This window comes from Ochotona curzoniae, unplaced genomic scaffold, assembly GCF_017591425.1.
Source record: "Ochotona curzoniae isolate NIBS_2020 unplaced genomic scaffold, NIBS_Ocur_1.0 contig_1274, whole genome shotgun sequence".
NCBI lineage: Eukaryota > Metazoa > Chordata > Mammalia > Lagomorpha > Ochotonidae > Ochotona > Ochotona curzoniae.
Genome location: NW_024465023.1, coordinates 33,329,254 through 33,350,454, shown reverse-complemented (window position 1 = coordinate 33,350,454; position 21,201 = coordinate 33,329,254).

The window sequence follows — 21,201 nt, the reverse complement described above, 5'->3', positions numbered from 1 at the left end:
GATCTGCAGCCAACTCCAGTTTTCTGCTAATACCCATCCTGAAAGAAAGCAAGTTATGGCTCAAGAGGCTGGGTCACTGATTTCTCAAGTGGTTGGATTTATACCACTTACATGACAGACTTAGATTAAGATCCTAATACATGGCTTTCCCTTGACTCAGTCCCAATCATTTTAGGAATGAACCAGTGGAGGAGAATTCTCTGTCTCTGTTTATACCAATATCTCCCTCTCAAATGAAGAAAAAAAGTAATTTTTAAATGTGAAGAACAGAATTGAGAGTCATTTATTTTAGCGCATTTTTAATTCCATGTATAAAATCTTCATAATATGAATTGGCATGAAATTTTTGAAGACTCGTTGTAGTTGGTTTTAATACCTCTGCTTTTAAAAACATTTATCTAGAGTTAAAATGAGTTAACACTATTATAGTATTACTATACTTGAAATTTATATGTTTACTTTTACTAATAAGTTTTATTCCTTCATATATTTTCATGTTATTAGTATCCATGTCTTGAAACACTGGTGCATATTCTTATCAGAAAGACCTTTTAATGATGGTCTCCTACAGCTTTGTTTGGGAAAGTCTTTTTCATTCCTTCATTTATTATTCATTATTTATTTATTTGAAAGAATATCTGTTGATTCACTCTCCAAATGATTGCAAAATCAAAGTTTGGGCCAGGCCAAGTCCCAGAGCCAGGAGAAGGGGATCAAATTCTTGGGCCATTATCCACTGCCTTCCCAGATGAGAAACCAGGGAGCTGGATCAGAAGCAAAATGGTTGGGGATCAAACCAACACTTAGATGTCATATGCCAACATCATAAGTAGCTAATGAATCCACAACATCACAAACATCAGCCATGCTCCTTGATTTCTGAAGTATAGTTTGCCAAGTGCAGTACACTTGCTTGACTTCCTTTAGTACTTTGACTATACTGCTTCTTATTCTGCAGTATTTCTATTGACAATGTTTCTGATAGCATCTTCAAAATTCCTTGGTGTCTTTAAGATTCTTATTTTGCGGCCCGGCAGTGTGGCCTAGTGGCTAAAGTCCTCACCTTGAACCTGCCCGGTATCCCATATGGGCACCGGTTCTAATCCAGGCAGCTCCACTTCCCATCCATATCCCTGTTTGTGCCCTGGGAAAGCAGTTGAGGATCCTGCACCCACGTGGGAGACCCGGAAGAGGTTCCTGGTTCCTAGCTTCAGATTGGGACAGCACGGGCCATTGCAGTCACTTGGGGAGTGAATCATCGGACGGAAGATCTTCCTCTCTGTCTCTCCTCCTCTCTGTATATCTAACTTTGTAATAAAAATAAATAAATCTTTTAAAAAAGATTCTTATTTTATCTTTGCATTTTGACAATTTAATTACAGCGCATTGAGAATATTCATCCTTGTATTCATCTTGCTTGGGATTTTTTTCAGTATCATTGTTCTAGATGTCCAAATGTTTCCCAATATCTGGAAAATTTGGAGCTATATATTAGTTAAACAAAGTTGTTCCATTTTCTATTTCTTTCTGAGTGCTTCATACTTTGTATATACGGATGCATGATAGCATCTTTATTTTTTCTTTATTCATTTGTTTTACCTTCTCACACTATTTTCAAATATTCTATCCTATTCTTTTAAAAGTCTAGCTCATTAATTACTCCATGATAAAGATTGCATTTGAAATTCTTTCTTGAGTTTATCAATTCTGTATTTTTTCAACTCCAGGATTTTAAATTATTTCTTGTTTTACAAAAGACACAATCTTTCTCTTTCACAACCAATCCTTAAAGAATGGAAGAGGTATTTATTCCTTCTAGGGGCTCTGATGCAAATCTTTGTCCCAGTTCTAACCCTACCAACTAAAATTCTGAAGGCAGAGAAGTAGGGAGTAGACAAGATACAAATCTGCTGACGGAACAAACACGACTTGCACATTCGATGGGGTAAATATCTCTTCCAGTTTTTGTAGATGACTGCATCCTTTTTGGTTTCCAGACTTACATATTTGCCTTCAGAATCATAATAAAAACGAAGATTGAACCATATGATGTGACTATTGCTGAGTCCAAATAGAGAATCGTTCATGCACGTCAGGACTATAACCAGAGGCTTGGGTAGATTTGATGTCCTGTGGGCATGCCTCTTGGGGCATAGATGGACATATCCACCTCTGCATCCCTGTACAGGAAGAGTTTCTATACTGTAAACTGGATCAGTTCAAGCCAATCTACAGAAGCATTTGAAAATCTTCCATGAAACTGTGATTGGCAGCCCCGCCTTGGGGATACTGGAGTGTGGATCTCCTGACAGGAGTGCCCTCAGTCCACAGCTAAGAGCTAAAGCTAAGCTACAGAGATTTTTCAGGGTCTACATGCAGGGCAAAGTACTGCTTGTCCATCACCTGAGGTATGAGTGAATGTGATTGGCACTGTGTCTTTTGGAAGATGGTTTTGGAGAAAGGACCAACTATGAACAGAAGTATAAACTTCCACAAAGATCCTTTTGTCAGTGGACTGTTGCAAAATTATTGCTGCTGTATTAAGGGATGGGAGTTGAGAATTTCCTATTCTGCCATCTGGCTGAAACCACTCTTGTAAAGTGAAATATTTGGAACATGTTTATTCACATTATTCCCTTGCTTAAACCCTTCAGTGACTTCCCATTGCCTTCATAATAAATTCATTAATTCTGTTGCGAAAAGTTACTGAATGCTCTATTCGTTTGTAATGTTGCATAAAAAATCACTCTAGTTATAAATATCTAAAACAGCACCCATTTATTACTTCAAAATTCTGGCAATCTGAAGTATAGGCACAGTACATTAGGGTTCTTTGGGTTATCCACAAGGCTGAAATCAAGTAGCAGCGTGTCTTCAGTTCTTATTGGAAGGCTCTGGGGAATATTTTTTTTCACAAGTTCATTCTTAGTTTTGGCAGAATTTAGTTTCTTGTAGTTTTAGGGTTGTTTAATTGCTGGCGATCACCCAGGTGCCACTTTCAACTCTATCGGCCTTCAACCCAGCATAGAAATTCTTCATGTGCTCTGAATCAGTAATAAAAAAAAAAAATAATATGACAAATAAAAGCTCAGGCCTAGAAGATTTTGTTCCTAAATTATACTTGACATTTAAATAATAGCTAATAACAATGTTTTTTAAATTATTCCAAAAATACAATGGTAATAACTCCAAATTCATTCTGTCAGGTCAAGATTACTATGCTCCCCAAACCAAATAAGGACCTAGCATATAAAGAAAAGTATAAGTCAGTATCTTTGATGAACATAGATGAAAAACTTTAAACAAGTATGAATCACCTGAATCCAGCAGCACACTGAAAAGATTACTCACCATATGGAACAGAATTCATTTGAAGGATTCAAGCATGGCTCAATCTGTAAAAATAAAGTTAAAGAAAAAGCATTTGATTATCTCAATAGATGCAGATGAGATATTTGATATCAATATAAATTCCTACATGATTAAAAACTAGAAACGTTTGGTGCTGCAGGAAATGCCGTGACATAATAAAAGACAACAACTTAACAGTTAATACTGATTGAAAACATTTTTTCTCCCTTTTTTAAAAAAGAGCCTTAGAGAGAGGGAGAGAGAGAGAGAAAAAAAGAGAGAGAGAAAAAGAGAGAGAGAAAGAAAGAGAGAGAGAGAGAGAGAGAGAGAGAGAACTAGCTTTTATTTTCATTCTCCAAACAGCTACATAGGCTGAGGCTAGCACAGGCCAAAAGCATAAACCAGGAGTGTCATCTGGGTGTTTCATGTGGGAGGTGGAGATCCAAACACTTGGCCATATTTTACTGCTTCCCAGGCACATTAGCAGGGAGCTTGGTTGGACATGGAGCAGCTGGGACTCAAACCAGCATGTATGTGGAATGCAGGCTTTGCAGGTTACGACTTAACCTGTTGAGCATAAATCATACAATTTTAATGTACTAAAAAGAAGAAAAAACAAGATAGCAAAACACTTGCTTAGCCATCAGTTTCAAATTTTATCAATACTTTAATATAATTTATATGTGAGCACATATGCATACATGATACATGGTATATGCTTTATGAGTTTTCTATACACGCCCAAGTAGACATGATTGTTTTTAGTACAAGAGAACTATTAAGATTTTTATATCCTCTATCGTATGAGACATTTTGGTTTTAATCTTAGGGCTTTATGCAGCTCTGTCATAAAACATGGCTATACTTGTTTCTGTTACTGCTTATATTTAACTTTATATAATCAATTCTAGAGGGTGATGTTTGTATCGCCTTTTCCAGTTCTACCAAATGTAAATTTTACATATTGATATACAAACAGAAGTATAAATACTTGCATTTTATTATTACGTATTTGGGTGAGTGGTTTGAATTTTCATTAAGGAATGGTAATGGGCATGTATAAAGTTCATTTCCTAACCTGAAATTATCACTGACTCTAAAGTTTACATGCATTACCTCAGTTATTTTACTTTTCTGAGTTAATGCTCATGTTGTAGTGATGTGTGCCTGCTGTATTGTTTTAGAGACTTAGTTACTTACAGTTCTATATAGTTACTTATAGTTTTATATAAATTTTATGACCCTAATTTCTCCAATCCACAGTAACATAAGTAACTAAAAGCAAAATCTTCATGCCCTTGATTAAATTTATACATACACACTTGAACGTTTTAGTAGCTAAAATGGATTCCCCAAATTCCTGGTCCCTGATGTGAACATATTCAATGAAACACCAATCTAGGTGCTTAGCAAAAGGGATTTTTAGACATGATTATGATCCTAATCAGTTTAAATCAGGATAAGGAGATTCTCAATGTGGATCTATTTCCCTGAATAGTGGCAAAAGATAAAGTCAAATATTCAAAGTCCGTGAGTTTGTAATTTGTTTGTTACTAATATTTTGTGACATCTATGTGTATATACAGTCATATTATTTATAAATAGCAAGAAGTTGACATCCTCCTTTCAATATGAATGCCTTTCTTTGCCTTGCTCAATTTCCCTGTCTAGAACTACCAAAGTTCTATGTTGAACAAAAGTTACAGAAGTGCTCATTTTTGTTTTCTTTAATATCTTAGAAAATCTTCTTCTGTTGAATGTAAATTATAGCTGAAAATATATATTAGTATCGTAATCTAAAATAAACAATCCAGTTAAGACATGGATTAGGATATGATTATTTAAAAAAATGATTTATTTTTATTGGAAAGTCAGATTTACAGAGAGAAGGAGAGACAAAGACCATTCAATTGCTGGTTAACTCGCCAAATGACTACAATAAATACAGTTGAGCCTATCTGAAGCCAGGAGCCAAGAGTTTCTTCCAGGTCTCCCAAGTTGAGTGCAGAGTTCCAAGGCCTTGGGCTGTCTTCTACCACCATCCTAGATCACATGAAGGGAGCTAGATTGTAAGTAGAGCAGCTGGGAAATGAAATGGTACCCATATGAAATCTTGGCAATGGAAGGGTGAGGATTATCCAGTTGAGCCATTGTGTGGGCCCAAACAATGATTTTCAAAGGCTAAAGTACAAATGGCCAATAGACACATGTAAAGATACACAGGGTACTAGCCATCACAGAAAAGCAAATAAAAACCACAATGTTTCACTTCATCACAGTTAGAATAGCCATCATCTAAAAATAAAACTTAAAAAAGTAGTGAGGATGTGGAGAAAAAAGGCAGCCTCATGCACTGTTAATGGAACAACCTTTTGGAAGAAGTATTCAGAAATCTGAGAAATCTGAAAACAGATCTCTCATATGACAGCCTTTCCACTCCTAGGAATTTAATTAAAGGGAATGAATTTGGCATATTATAAAGAGTTATATTTATGTTTATGGCAGCTCAGTTCACAATAGCTAAGGTATGGAATCAAATCAGACATCCATCATATGATTATTGGACAATGAAAATGTGATATATATATATACACTAGGAATATTACTCAGCCATAAAAAGAATGAAATGCTGTATTTTGTAAAAAAAGATTGATGAAGTTAAAAATTAGTTTGCTTAGCAAAAAAAAGCCAATCTCAAAAAAGTATATATGTATTTTCTTTGCTTTTTGATAACTTATATGAAAAGTATAAAATATGTAATGGGTGCTGGCATTTTGGCAAGATGGGTTAAATCACTGCCTGTGATGCCAGCATCCCATATGGGCATCAAATAATGTTCCAGCTGCTCCACTTCCCGTACAGCTCCTTGCTTGTAGTCCAGGAATGCAGCAGAAGATGGCTGAAGTGCTTGGGACCCTAAAACCCAATTTGGATACTCAAATGAAGTTCATGGTTGATGTCATTTTCCTGTTCCATTGTTGTAACCTCATGTCACATTTTCCCTCATTTATAGTTATTATCATAATTTATGAGTGCAAATGATTAGATAGAATTTGTGAAATTACAATCCCCACTAGATGATGGCAAATGTGCACAAATGCCATATCTGTTTCCCTCTCCATTAAGTGATGCATATTTTCTTAATTGGTTAAATGAAAAGTAATGCAAAACTAAAATAGTTATGTAGGGTGATTTATCATTTCTGTCCACACATGGTGATTTTTCCGAAAACATTTATTTATTTGAAAGTAAGAGAAAGAGAGAGCATTACATTAGATGGTTCAGTTTCCACATGCTCCCAAGAGCCATGACTTGGCCAAACCAAAGCCAGGAGCCAAGAGTCAGGAACTCCATTTGGGTGGTCCACAAATGTGTCAGTAAATAAATGCTTGGCCAATCATCTACTTCCCCTTGGATACAAGCAGCAGGAAGCTGGATCCAAGGTGGGAGAGCTGGAACACAAATCAGAACTTCAGTGTGGGATGCTGACATCACAAACAGTGATTTAATCCCCTGTGCCACGATACCCATCCTCTACAAACCCTATTTTTAAAGGTTTGTTATATCATGTATATAATCTGTGCCCTTTATATCAAATGTTTAAGTAAACCCACCTTCTAATTGTTGACATTCATGAAAAAAAATCTTATTTTTGCTATAGATTTTCTTTTTCATATACAACTTTATTTAAACACACTCATAGGTACAAAACTTCTTTAAAAACATTGATTAGATAAAATCTTTCCATTAAACAAAATGAGAATTTGTAGCCAGGGAAATGGAAGGAAAGACTCACCCCGAGTTACATAGCGACTCACTGGTAATGCCCAATCAGTGGCAATGCCTAATCAAGTCTTATCTTTATCAAATCATTTCCTTTTCCCTATTGCATTAAGATAAATTGTGCCCTGGTGGAGGATATGAAAGACAAAAACTGGGATCTTCTGAGGATTCAGGAAAAAGCAGTGGGAAATAGTATCACTATAAGGCCTACAGATCCAGATTGAAACTCAGAACAAAATGCCCACAGACTGGAAAAAATTTTTAAAAAGCCTACAATATACACATATGTAATTCCTTACTCTTCACTCCAAAGGAACATAAAGGTAAAGTTACCAGGATGTTTGATCACATATTCAGGACATTTGAAGAGGATTAATGCTAATGTTACTTCAGAACTGGGTTCTTTTCTGGTATATAAAGAGGACAAGATAATCAACCTTTTTCTGTTACATGATATATTAATTCATAAATGTGCATGGAAAAATGACTCAGTTACAGGCATTGTTGAGTGATAGGGATAATGCTCAATAATGTTCTCAAAGGGGTCAAAATCTAATAGGATCTACAAATGAGGAAACAGAAAATATTAAATGAAATAAGACTGGATGTTATCATGAAGCTGCACTATTCACCATAGCATGGGCATTGCTCAGTGTTTCCCTAATATTTTGAACAAATACAGAGATGGAAGAATTCAGTGACCAGTGACTTTTTTTTTTTTTTACATATAAATGTTTTTGACTACTTGCCTAATTCCAAAAGGCTAGAATCTAAGGACTGAGTGGAGTTCAAAGAATGAAAGCCAAAACAACAGCTTAATAAAATAGAAGGATTGTCGTAAAACAGGTGTTTTGGATATATTCCTAGGAGTGCTATTGCTGGGTCATATGGTATGCAGATTTTGAGTTGTTTGAGTGTTCTCCAGACTGATTTCCATAAAGGCTGTACCAATTTGCAGCTCCACCAGCAGTGGAGTAGGGTTCCCTTTTCCCCGCATCCTCGCCAGCAAGCGTCGTTGGTGTTCTTGTTTATGTGGGCCAATCTTACTGGTGTTAGGTGGTACCTCATCGATGTTTTAATTTGGATTTCCCTTATTGCTAGGGAGCTGGAACATTTTTTCATATGTTTGTTTGCCATTTGGACTTGTTCCTTTGTGAAATGTTTGCCCATTTCCCGTGCCCATTTCTTGAGTGGCTTGTTTGTTTTGGTTTTTTGGTTGTTTTGAAGTTCTTTGTATATCCTGGAAATTAGCCCCCTATCGCCTATATCGTGTGCAAAGATCTTCTCCCACTCTGTGGGTTGCTTTTTTACTTTGTTGATTGTTTCCCTTGCTGTACAGAAGCTTCTTAGTTTGATGAGGTCCCATTTGTTTATTCTGTTCTCAACTGCTATTGCTTTTGGTGTCCTTCTTAGAAAGTCGGTACGCATCCCTATGTTCATTGCAGCACAATCAGTAATTGCAAAAACATGGAAGCAACCGAAATGCCCATCAGCAGAAGATTGGATAAGAAAGCTTTGGTTCATCTACTCCATGGAATACTACTCAGCTATTAAAAAAAACAAAATGCAGTTCTTTGTGGCTAAATGGGCACAACTGGAAACTATAATGCTAAGGGAAATGAGCGAATCCCAAAAGATTAGATACCACATGTTTGCCTTGATTTAACCTGTAATTTTTTGTATGGTGGTTTGTTATTTTTTGAACCTGTCATTGATACTGTCTCAACCCAGATGTTTCAAAGAATGGAACTTGCATTATTTTTAACATATTGTTTACCCAATACTATGTCAATTAATTCCATAATGTTGTATAATGATACTGAGGCCTTGTTGGGGCTTTTAACTGACTGGATCTTTACTCTGTTAGACCTATCTTCAGACCATAGAAGGTCTCCCCAAGAGGCCACTGAACTTATCTGGACAATAAGACGCTGAACTTTATGCTAGGCAGGTGTTTGCAAGCAATGAATCTCAACTGAACTTGAACTATGGTTATGCAACAAGGTGGAGGAATCCACCATGGGGGGAGGGGTATGGGAGGGGTGGGGGGGATCCCCAGCGCCTATAAAACTGTACTACATAATATAATGTAAGCAACAATAAAAAAAAAAAATAGAAGGATTCCTGAAGGTTCACTGGCAAAGGAAAAATCAAATTAAATGAGGCAACATCCCTTCTTGAAACTATTATGTAACTTTTGAAAAAGAATAAAGTAGCTTCTGTATGTGCTGACACGAAATGTACTCTAAGATATATGATTAAGTGAATAAATCACATCAGAGGACAAAGCAAAAAATATGACACCGATTGTAGTCCACCTTTAGACAGAGGCACTTTGTAAGAATATAGACACAAACTATAAAACACCCTGTGAACACAAATTGCAAACTCAGAGTACAAAAGTGGATGCAGTTTGTGAGGGGAGAACCAGTCTGGTAGTTCAGATACCTGCATTGTAATCTCAAACTTCCACTGATTCATTGTGACCACAGGTAATTCCTACACCCTCTTTTGCCTTCAATGTTTCTTATCTGAAAAAGGAGGGAGTCAGACATGACAGCCTAGTGGCTAAAGTTCTCACCTTGTATGCGCCAGGATACTGTATGGAAACTGGTTCCTATCTCAACTGCTCCACTTCCCATCCAGCTCCCTACTTGTGACCTGGGAAAGCAGTCAAGGATGGCCCAAAGCCTTGGGACCCTGCACCCACAAAGGATATCCGGAAGAAGCTCCTGATTCCTGGCTTTAGATTGGCTCAGCTCTGCTTGTTGTGGCCACTTGGGGAGCGTACCAGTGGATAGAAGATCTTTGTCTCTCCTACTCTCTGTAAACCTACTTTTCTAAGAAAAAAAATAAATATTTTTTAAAAGGAGAGGTTAATTGTATTGTTCTGTGAACTTTTTTCTAACTCCCTATCCTTATTGTATCCTAGAAATGTTTACAAATGACTGTTGAATCTAAATTCTGAAGTTAAGATTTAAATCTCTTAAATATATTGTTTATGTTGATCTAGCTTTCCTGATTTTTTAAAAACATATTCAAATGATGATTAGCTTTGAGTCATATCCAAAGGTGAATATGCATTATTCCTCAATCTTTCCTCATCCTTTATAAAAATTGTTAACCAGGGCATGGCTTAGTTAGTGCTTCCACATTGAGATAGTACTAGCACTCAAGACACTCTGATAGCCCTCTTTTAATCTGCAAATTTATCAAGCAAATCTTATTCTGTGCATATTTCAACATCTTATCCATTGAAAATATTATAAAGTATCTTGTGAGATATTTATTTGAAATCAAGATTGCATATTTCAACATCTTATCCATTGAAAATATTATAAGGTATCTTGTGAGATATTTATTTGAAATCAAGATAACACTTCACAGATTTACCAGCCTGTCACAAAGCAAAAGTAAAGCAATTTTGGGCAAATTAATCTTATTGAATTCAAAATAGCTACTGATGATCTTTGTTTTCTAAGTTACTCAGTTTCACATTTTTTTTTTTTCTAGAATTTTGATTTGCGTCAAACTTCCTGGTTCCCTGTATCTAGGATGCGATTGTTACTCATTTCTTTTGAAGAAAATAAGTACACTTGCCAACCACTAGGTTTCAAAGGTTAATAATGATGCTTCTGGACTGATCTACCATTGGAATACAAGTGAGTACATTCTGTTTACACACCCTTTGAAGCCCTGCAAGTGATACTCCATATAATCCCTTCCTTACTTAGACTCCTTCCAGAACTATAAAGAATTGAAAGAAAGGCTCATCAAGACAGTTGATCCCAAGATGATCATGACTTTGGTGCTATATTTAAATAGCTCTTAAATTGGTCTGTAAAGAGTCTTGTATTCTAAAAATATTTTTTTCTGAAAATGAATTACTATATTTGATCATTTGAATACTCAGTCATTTATTTCATAAAAACAATTTTAGTACCTCTGGAAATGCAGAAAATAGTTGGATTCTGGAACTTGCTCTTATGAAGTCAAGAGAGGAGATAAGGATGTTGCATAACTGAAAGGGACCTTTGAGATTGACATTGTCCTTTTCTTTCACAATCATATCCTTGTGTAACGTACGTTATGAGGTACCTAGATGACAAATCAATGAAAGCAATATGAAGAATCTTATCATTGTCAAGAGACACAAGCCATAGTTTTAGTTCTGTTACTGTCTGACAATGTGACATGAGAGCAATCCCATTCCCTCTCTATGCTACTGTCTCCCCATCTGTAATCTGAGAAGGGAGAATATGGGATAATCAGAATGAAGCCTTTCCAGAATTACACACATGAACTCAGAGTGTATCATAAAGTCTTTAGAATTTTCCTCGTGTTTCCTGTTATCAAAAGTAAACAATGTCACAACTTTAGTTCAAACAAGATAGAACCCCACGTGTTAGCTGTGTATGAATTCCAGGTCCAATAGAGCAAGAAAATCCATGAGAGCTTAGCAAAGTTCTAGGAAAAATATTCCCAGGAGGGAAACACAAACAACTTTTGGTTGAGACCAAATTCTAAATTATCTGGCACAGCTCCGTGAATCTGAGCTTCCTCCAAATGAGGACAATCAATCTTTCAATATTGAAAAAAAGTAAAGATGCCCAATAGAAAAAAAAAAAGGTGGATGTTCACAACAGTGCAAAGTAATTCATATCTTTTGAGTACATAGCAGGGACTGTGGTAAGCTTTAAAACAAGAGATGCTAATCTTGACATCAAAAAACTAAATTAATATATCAATCAAGAATACATTCTACACTAAATAATGCCAGATATTATTCAGGTGTTAAGAATATTTTAATGAGGGAGAATCAAGATGGTGGGAGAGGATAAGGACATGTTTAAACAGAGAATCATTAGCCAGGGAGAAGCAGAGAGGGCACATTCCAGGAAATAGGAGAGGACAGGCCAACAGCAAGGGACACATGGAGACTGACAGACACAGGAAAGCAGTGGAGAAAATGGTGTGGTGTTGCAGTGACCAGATACCCCATTGGCAGTCAGTGAGTAGAAATCTGAGCTCCAATGACAGCCAGAGCTCCACCAGCAGCCAGTGTGAAGGGGAGTTCACTGAGAGCTCAAGAGGTGAACCCAGGCAATGAAGTGCCAATCCTGCTGATTTGTTTGATTTGACCAGGAGTACAGACAGAACAGTAGATGCCAAAAAGACAGTGTGGAAATAGGGTGGATTTAATAGCCCTGACCCCCACCAGAGCCACATTGGACGTCATTTTGTGTAGGGTGTCAAAGCTTTAGCTTGGGACTGGGCCTGCCTTAAGCTAGGAGAGAACATATTTCTGGCTCAGTGTATTGCAATGTCGTGGCATCCTGTAAGTTCCATCCAAAATAGGTCCGGATAGGCCCCAGATCAATTGGCCAGCGGATTCCAAATTCCACAAGTGGCACATCAGATGTCACTATGTACAGTGTGGTAAAGGCTGTGAGACTGGACAACAGGGAGCTGTGCATGAGCTGAGCTGAGAGCAAACTCAGGTCCATTTTAGTGCACTGCACTGGCCCCACAGGGAAAATAATATCGACTTTGACATCCTATGGCTCAAAATAGGTCTGAGTGGCCCTCAGACTGAATGGCCAGCAGGTTCCGGCAAGATCAGTACCATTCACAACCTAGTTAATTATGACACCTGGTATCTCCCTAATCCCGGAAACTGCTTCACCAAAAGTAGGCAAAAGGTTGTAAAGACAATTGTGCACCAGAGCACAGGATCACAGGAGGTGGAGAATGGTGAGCCAAGATCTATGGAGACCTTGGTGGAAGCCTTACAGGAGATACCATTCCATGAAACTCAATGGAGGGAGTGGCACAAATTATTACAAAGAAAGAAGCAGATACCACACACAATTAGTAAAATAGAAATGTAGACCTGTGTGTGACACAGCTTAGAAGCTTGTCCTAAGGAGAAGAATCTGATAGCCAGAAGTACAATCACCAAAAGCAAAAGATAAGTCAAACGTACAATGGATATCACTAAAGACTCCCCTGAAAAGGAGCAAAAGCTTTTGCTAACCTGAGTTAACTGTACTAATATAGGGGAACTCAGTGGTGTGTTGGGGGGGAATTTTTGGAGATGGTAAGGGAAATCCCAGAGCCTATGGAACTGTACATAAAATAATAATAATAATAAATGAAAAATAAAAAATAAGAATCTTTTAATGAACAGATTGGATGAAATACATTGCGTTTCAAGAGCATGGGCACAATGTAGTGAATTACAATCCTTTATTTTCCACTCAGGAATCTTAATTTAGAAACTATGGTTATTCATTCAACAACAGAGTAATTAAAGGCAGGACATAATCAATTAAACACCTTGTAGCATAAATAGGCTTTTCTCTCTTGACTAAAATGCTAAAATTTTTGTCAAAAATTTCTTAATGACAGGGTTAAGGTAAATGTATTTTTCAGTGTTTCACATACATTATAATTTATTGTGCAAAGTTCTTTTTTGTTTCTGTGTATTTATTCATCTATTTACATTTCCATTGTATTTCAACTTTCCATTTCTTTAGCTAATCATTTCATTCTATAGGCACCCATTTCCTTCATGAATGTTTGGAAAAATAGGAGTGTTTCTGCTCAAATATCACCTTCGCAAAGAAGCCTTTCCTGACTCTCCTATCTAAAAAATATCTCACTTCCTGTGACTCTGTCTTCTTATCCTACTTTTTTATTCTTTAAAGAATGTGTCATTGTTTCAACTGAATTTATCTCTTACACAGTAATACAATCTCCATGGAGGTAGGGACTTTGTAGAATACATAATACTATATTCATAAAGCCTAAAAAAAAAAAAAACCTGACACCAAGTAAATGGGCAGCTAATATTTGTGGAATACAGGCCCATAGGAACTCAAAAAACATAAGACTGGTTATATATCTTCATAACTGATCCTTTGCATTGTATATTTATAGATATATTCCTTCAATATTCACTGCTTATTTTGTAATAGGTAGTGTGTAAAGCACTGCAAAGACTAATGATCGTAAGACAAAGTCATTTATTCCCAAAAAAGAAATTACAACATTATCAGCAAGTAAATAGGTAAATGAGTAATTATAACAGATTGATAAAAACTTTAATAAACATATGGCTAAATTACCATAGAATCCCAGAGAACAAAAAAATGGATTTGAAAAGGGCCAGAGGTGTTTTAATGAACATGGTGATGTTAATTTACCATTTCAGGAAAACATTTATGGGATATCTGTTGTGTGAAAACTCAGTTTTAGGTGTCTGTGACATTAGCAGTTTTGAGCCCCAATACGAATAGCAAGCACCAAACAAAAAGCATCATGACTACTGTAACTGTCAATGTCTGAGGCTCTTTTCTTTTCCAGGCAATTGAAAAATCCAGCAAAAGGGACTTTGGCAGCCACTTGGAAGAAGGCATTCTTTTGAGAGAGAAAACAGAGATTTTAAGTGAACTCAGATCAACTCTGCTAAGTAATCTAACATTCCCTGAAATGGAAAGGTGAGCCTAAAAGTACACTCTGTTCCAATGGCTAGATTATGTTGGAGCCAGCTTCTGAGATCTCAAAGCACAGAAAGCGGAATTCATGGAATACATTTAGAATCCAATTAAAAAGTTAGCAGCAGGTGTTATAACAGCGTGTTTCAAAATAGTATGGTAAAAGGTGTAGGTATAAATCCTCCTGCTACCCTTGAATGATCCTATTGCTTTCAAAAGCTGTAGCTACTGGGAAACATTTGCTTTGTAGTAAATCATCGTTTATAAGTCATAGTAGCAGAAGTTCCAAATGACCAATACTGATTTGTGAAGGAGCTGCTTCTCAAATGGAAAGCTTCAAGTAGCATGCTGCAGGGTAAGGAGTTCTAGGAGAAGAAGAAAACTGGTCTATGAAAAAGGTTATTTTGAAGTTTAAAATTACAATGCCCCAAATTAAACATTACAAATAAAAATCCATAATACAAATCCAAAAGTAATTGTGTTGCTGATTCTATTAAAATATATTTAACAAGGTTTTGATGTGTTTGAATTACAATGCTTAAGAAAGCAAATAAATACATGTTAAAGTTAGACACACCACACCTTAAATTTAGCAAAATAATTTAAGCTATCCATACTAAACTGCATTTTTGAAGAATAAAATCCATTTTATTTTTTCAAAAAAGTATTCATAATACTCATCTTTTCCTGATGAAGTCCCCAGGAAAACTGGTTATAGAAGGAATGTTTCCTTGATTATTATTATTATTATTATTGTTATTATTATTATTTTATGATACAGTTCCACAAGCTCCTGGAAATTCCCTTATCTTCTCCCCAATTCCCTCCCCCACACCTAGTTCCTCTATATCATTACTAAAGTCTAGTTCTTCATACACAGTCATATGTCCATCATTGCGGACATGGACAATGGCAGAGAGTCCAGCATCCTATTGTCAAGCTATAGTAAACAGTTTCATTGTAAGTCTATCTTTGTCTGGAAGTAGAAACACATACTACATTGTATCCTCACATCTGGATATGTTAGTCTCCATTTCACAGCTACTATACATCCCCTCAAATGAAAAGTCACAATGCAAAATCAACAATAGGAAGAAAAATAGAAATTTACAATGCCATGAAGTTAAATAACATGTTACTAGATATGAGAGTCTCCATTACACAGCTATTATACATCCCCTTAAATGAAAAGCCACAAAACAAAATCAACAACAGGAAGAAAAAAAGAAATTAACAACACCATGAAGTTAAATAACATGCTACTGAATGACTAACGTGTAGCTGAAGAAATGAAAAAGAAAATAAAGAACCTTCTTACAGAAAATGCTATTGTATGATCTATGAGTCATTGAAGAATTTAATCACAAGAAACTGTTTTGAAGAAATGAAACTAACAAAACAAAAACATCAAAATCCATGAGATACAGCTTCCACTGATTTTTGTTTGTGAAATGTGTCTCTTCTAGACAACAAATAGATGTGTTTTGTTTTTTAATCCAGTCTGCTAATCTATGATCTTTGATTGAGCTTAAGCCATTTACATTCAGGGTTAATATGTATGGGTGGTACTTTGGCCCTGTCATTTTAGCAATGGGTTGTTCATTGATTTAGTCTTCTATTGTCATTTTAGTGGGATGTTGGTTTTGTTGGGTGCTATTCCTCTTTCCTGTCAAGAGAACATGTTGGAGTATTATTTGTAGGGCAGGTTTGGAAAAGGTAAATTCTTTTAACTTTGCTTGACTGTGGAAAAATTTTATTTCATTTTCAAAGATGAAAGAAAGCTTTGCTGGATATGTTATCCTAGGCCTACAAATTTTTTTTTTCTTTTAGAATCTGGAATATGTCACTCCATTCTCTTCTTTCCTGTAAAGTTTCCTGTGAGAGATCTCCTGTGAGTTTAATTGGCATCCCTTTATATGTCAGTTGATTTTTTCTCATGCACATTTAAGGATCTTTTCCTTATGTTGGATTGAAGAGAGCTTGATGATCATGTGCCGTGGTGAAGATCGCTTTTGGCCAACCCTGTTGGGAGTTCTGTGTCTCTCCTGGATGTTGTTTCCCAATTCTGTATCTAGATTAGGGAAATTTTCCCTTATCATTTTTCCTTATGATACAGTTCCATATTCCCTTATCCCCTCCCCAATTCCCTCCCCTCCCAGTTCCTTTATATCATTACTAACATATAGTTCTTCATACTCAGTCATACGTTCATCATTGCGTGCATGGACAATGGCAGAGAGTCCAGAATCCTATTGTCAAAATATAATATAAACAGTTTCACTGTAAGTCCATCTTTGTCTGGACCACTCTGCATCCTCACATCTGGTTGTTAGTCTCCATTACATAACTACTGTATGTTCTCTTAAATGAAAAGTCATGATACAAAATCAACAATAGAAAGAAAAATAGAAATTTACAATGCCATGAAGTTAAATGACATGTTACTAGATATGACAGTCTCCATTACACAACTACTATACCTTCCCTTAAATGAAGAGCCACAAAACAAAGTCAACTTCCGGGAGAAAAAAGAAATTAACACCAAGAAGTTAACCAACATGCCATTAAATGACTAACGTGTAGCTGAAGAAGTGAAAATCAAGAACCTTCTTGAAGAAAATGATGCCACTGCATGATCTACGAGTCATTGAATGATTTAATCAGAAGAAAGTGTTTTGAAGAGATGAAACCAACAGAAAACAACAAAACCCATGTGATAGAGTTTCCGCTGATCTTTGTTGGAGAGTGTCTCCTCCCAACAATAAACAGATGGGTTTTATTTTTTAATCCAGTCTACTAATCTATGATGTTTGAGCTTAAGCAATTTACATTTAGAGTTAAATATACATAGGTGGTACTTTGGTCCTGTAATTTTAGGAATCGGTTGTTCATTGATTTAGTCTTCTGTTGTCATTTTACTGGGATGTTCTTCCTGTTTGCCTTTGGTTTTGGTAGGTGCTATTGCTCTTCTCTGTCAAGAGAACATCTTGAAGCATCATTTGTAGAGCAGGTTTGGAAGAGGCAAATTCTTTCACACAAACTCTCTCATAGGAAACTCTACAGGCAAGAAGAGAATAGAGTAACATATTCCAGATTCTAAAAGAAAAAAATTGTCGGCCTAGGATAACATACCCTGCAAAGCTTTCTTTCATCTTTGAAAATGAAATAAAATTCTTCCAGAGTAAAGAAAAGCTAAAAGAATTTGCCTCTTCCCTTATCATTTTATTAAATGTGTTTGTAAAACCAGCTTTTCTTTCTGTACCTTCTGGAACTCCCGTAACTCTCATACTTGGCCTTTTAATACTGTCTTTCAATGCTTGAATTTTTTTTTTTTTTTTTTTGGGCCTGATCCAGCCCTGCTTCCAGGTTTTTGATTTTTTCTTCCTGATGACAGGAAATACCTTCCAATTTTGAGATTCTTTCTTCTGCTTGCTTCACTCTGTTTTGGACACTCTCCACTGTACCTGCAATTTGCTCTACTATGTTCTTAATTTCTGATATATCAGCCTTGATTTGCTTTATTGCTGCTATTGCTTGTGTAAAATGCTTCTTAAATTCTTTGAACTCTTGTATGTGTTTCTCATTTTTGATTAGAAGCTTTAAAATGAGTTTTCTGAATTGTGTGTCCTCCATTTTCTCAATGTCTTCCTCAGTTAACTCTGAGGTTGGTATAGGGTTTTGCTCCTTTGCAGTGGAGTCTTCAGTAATATTCATTGTGTCTTTGTCTCTTCATTTGCTCTTGATCATTGTACTTCTAGTTATCAGATTCTTCTCCTTGGGGCAGTTTTCTAAGCTGTGTCACCTACAGGTCTACAATGCGATTTTACTTATTACAGTTGGCACATACTCTTTACTTGCAGCCAATTGTGCCACTCCCTCCAGCGAGTTCCAGGTCTGGGTTCTTTTGTTAGTTTTCCCCATGGTCTCCGTAGCCCAACCCGTGGTTCATCACTCTCCTCCTCCTGTGCTATGATGCTGAGGTTGCACTGTTGTCTCTGCAACCTTTCTCCGTCTTCTGGTTGGAGCAGGTCCCAGGATTAGGGAGACACCAGGTGTCCCATAGCTAGGTTGTTGGTGGTGCTGATCTTACCAGAACCTGCTGCACGTTATGTCTGGGTGCCACATGGACCTATTTTGACCTGTATTATATCACAGTCGGTATTATTTTCCTTTGGGACCAGTGCAATCCGCTGAACTCAGTGAGTTCTTGCGAGCTCAGCACATACGCAGTTCACTGTTGTCCCCTGCAGTCCTAAGCATTTGCCACGGTGTACAAAATGGGTCCTTCCATACCCCTAGTAGAGTTCTTGATCTGCTGGCCATCAAGTGAGGACTATCCAGACCTCTCTTGGGTGGAACCTATGGAATGCCGTGTTGCTGCAGATCATACAATCAAAAATGAGTTCACTCCCAGCTCAGTGTATGCTCAGTCCTGCCCCATAGCCATTGCCTCCTTAAGCAAAATGGCGTCTAATTCGTCTCTGGGAGACAGACTGGGCTGTGAAATCCACCCTGTTCTCACAATGCCCATCTGGGATCTGCTGTTGTCTTTGCTCCTGGTCAAATCAAACGTACCAGTAGGATGGATAGTTCTTTGTCTGGGTTCACCTCCCAAGCTCGAAATGAAAGTCCCTTCCCACCTGGTTGCTGGTGCAGTCCTGGCTGCTGGTGGAGTTCAGATTGTTGTGAACTGAATGCTGCTGGAGTATCAGTCACTGCAACACCACACCGTTGTGTCTGCTACTTTCCTGTGTCTGTAGGTCTCCAGGTACCCCTCTGCTATTGTTCTGTCCTCTCCTATTTCCTGGAATGTATCCTCTCAGCTTCATCCTGATTAAATGTTTCTCTGTTTGAACATGTCCTTACCCTATTCTGTCATCTTGATTCTCCCCATAATAGATTATTAACAGAATTCAATGTATTGCATAGTCTTCCTATACAGTTCAGCTGAGTATTATGTTCCAAGGAGAGTATGTACCAAACCAAGAACTGGAATCTTGATTTTCTACTTGAGTAGAAACATACGGAGTAAAATGGAAGAAAAACTAGCACAAGACTAACACCTTTCCGAATGGTTATTTACTTAGAAGGTAAAATAGATTAAATATAAAGTTCAGATGTCCCAGGAATCTTACTTTAATGTCTACAGGAAAAATTAACTAAGTTAATGCCTAACTGAGTTCCAAAAGAATTCACATGTACTGGATCACAAATTTCAAAAACTATATATTTCATTTTACATAAAATTATTGTTAGATTTAGCCAAAGGCACGTTTCAAAAACATAAGTTTAAAAAGTCCTGATTATCAGAGAAACTTGCTTTAGGTCAGTACGTTGTTTTTCATAAGTTTAAAAATAAGCAACTAAGACAGAAATGGTATCTTTTTTTCTTTTAGACCTGTGTTTCTCAAACTGCTTTAAAAGTAATCAGAAATGCAAGAAACCAATTCAGTATATGGTTAGGATGTCTCTTTTTCTCTGATGTTTATGGATATCATTATGTATATTTGTGTTTATAACCTATCATGTGTGAATCCATCATATATATGTGACATCATATATAGCATCATATTGTATCATATTTCTTTTTAATAAAAATGTCCAGGAAAGTCTGATTTTAGTCAAACACATGCCCACACACACCCAGATACACAGAGGTATCAGTATATATGTATGCACATATCATATGGACATCAGGCAAAAATAAATTTTAAAATAGTGCTTTACTCTCCATTTTCTTCCATGCACTATAAATACCTCCACTTGTTTCTTTTTTATTTATTATTATTACTTTTTACTTTCATTCTCCATTTGCTTCTTAAGCTTAAAATCTTCAGGTATTACTTACCACCATTTTGACGATCTTTTTTAAACATTTATTTTATTTTTATTGGAAAGTCAGATATACAGAGAGGAGAGACAGAGAAGAACATCTTCCATCTGCTGATTCGCTTCCCAAGCAGCCGCAACAGCTGGAGCTGAGCCCATCTGAAGCCAGGATTCTGGATCCTCTTCTGAGTCTCCCCTGCGGGTGTAGGGTTCCAAGGCTTTGGGGTCTCTTCAACTGCTTTCTCAGGCCACAAGCAGGACCTGGATGGGAATCAGGACTACCAGGGCATGAACTGGTGCCCATATGGGATGCTAGCTTGCTCACTTCCATAAAGCCATCTATGATCATGCTCTTCCAGCTATTAGCACCAACATTTCTCTCCTCTCTCTCTGACTTGATCATGAAACTTACCCTCCATGAAGATATTCTATTATTGAGGGAGAGTAGGAACTTTCAAAACCAGAATAAACATAAAATCTTACTTGTTCTACTGAGGGCAAAGTGTCCTAGAACAATCTACATCTAAATCATTTTCATATTGTATCCCTCAGTTTTCTGGGTTATATGCCTGGAGTTTCTGGATCAGAATCTCAAAGTCAAAGCCAGAAAACATGTGTCCATCATTCTTTGGGTGATGGGTCCAAATAAGGGTGTTAACTTAAAGTTTTATTAGGTCTAAACACTAAGTGCAGAGACTATTTCCATATCTTCCTGATAAATGTCCAGGGTCAATATTTC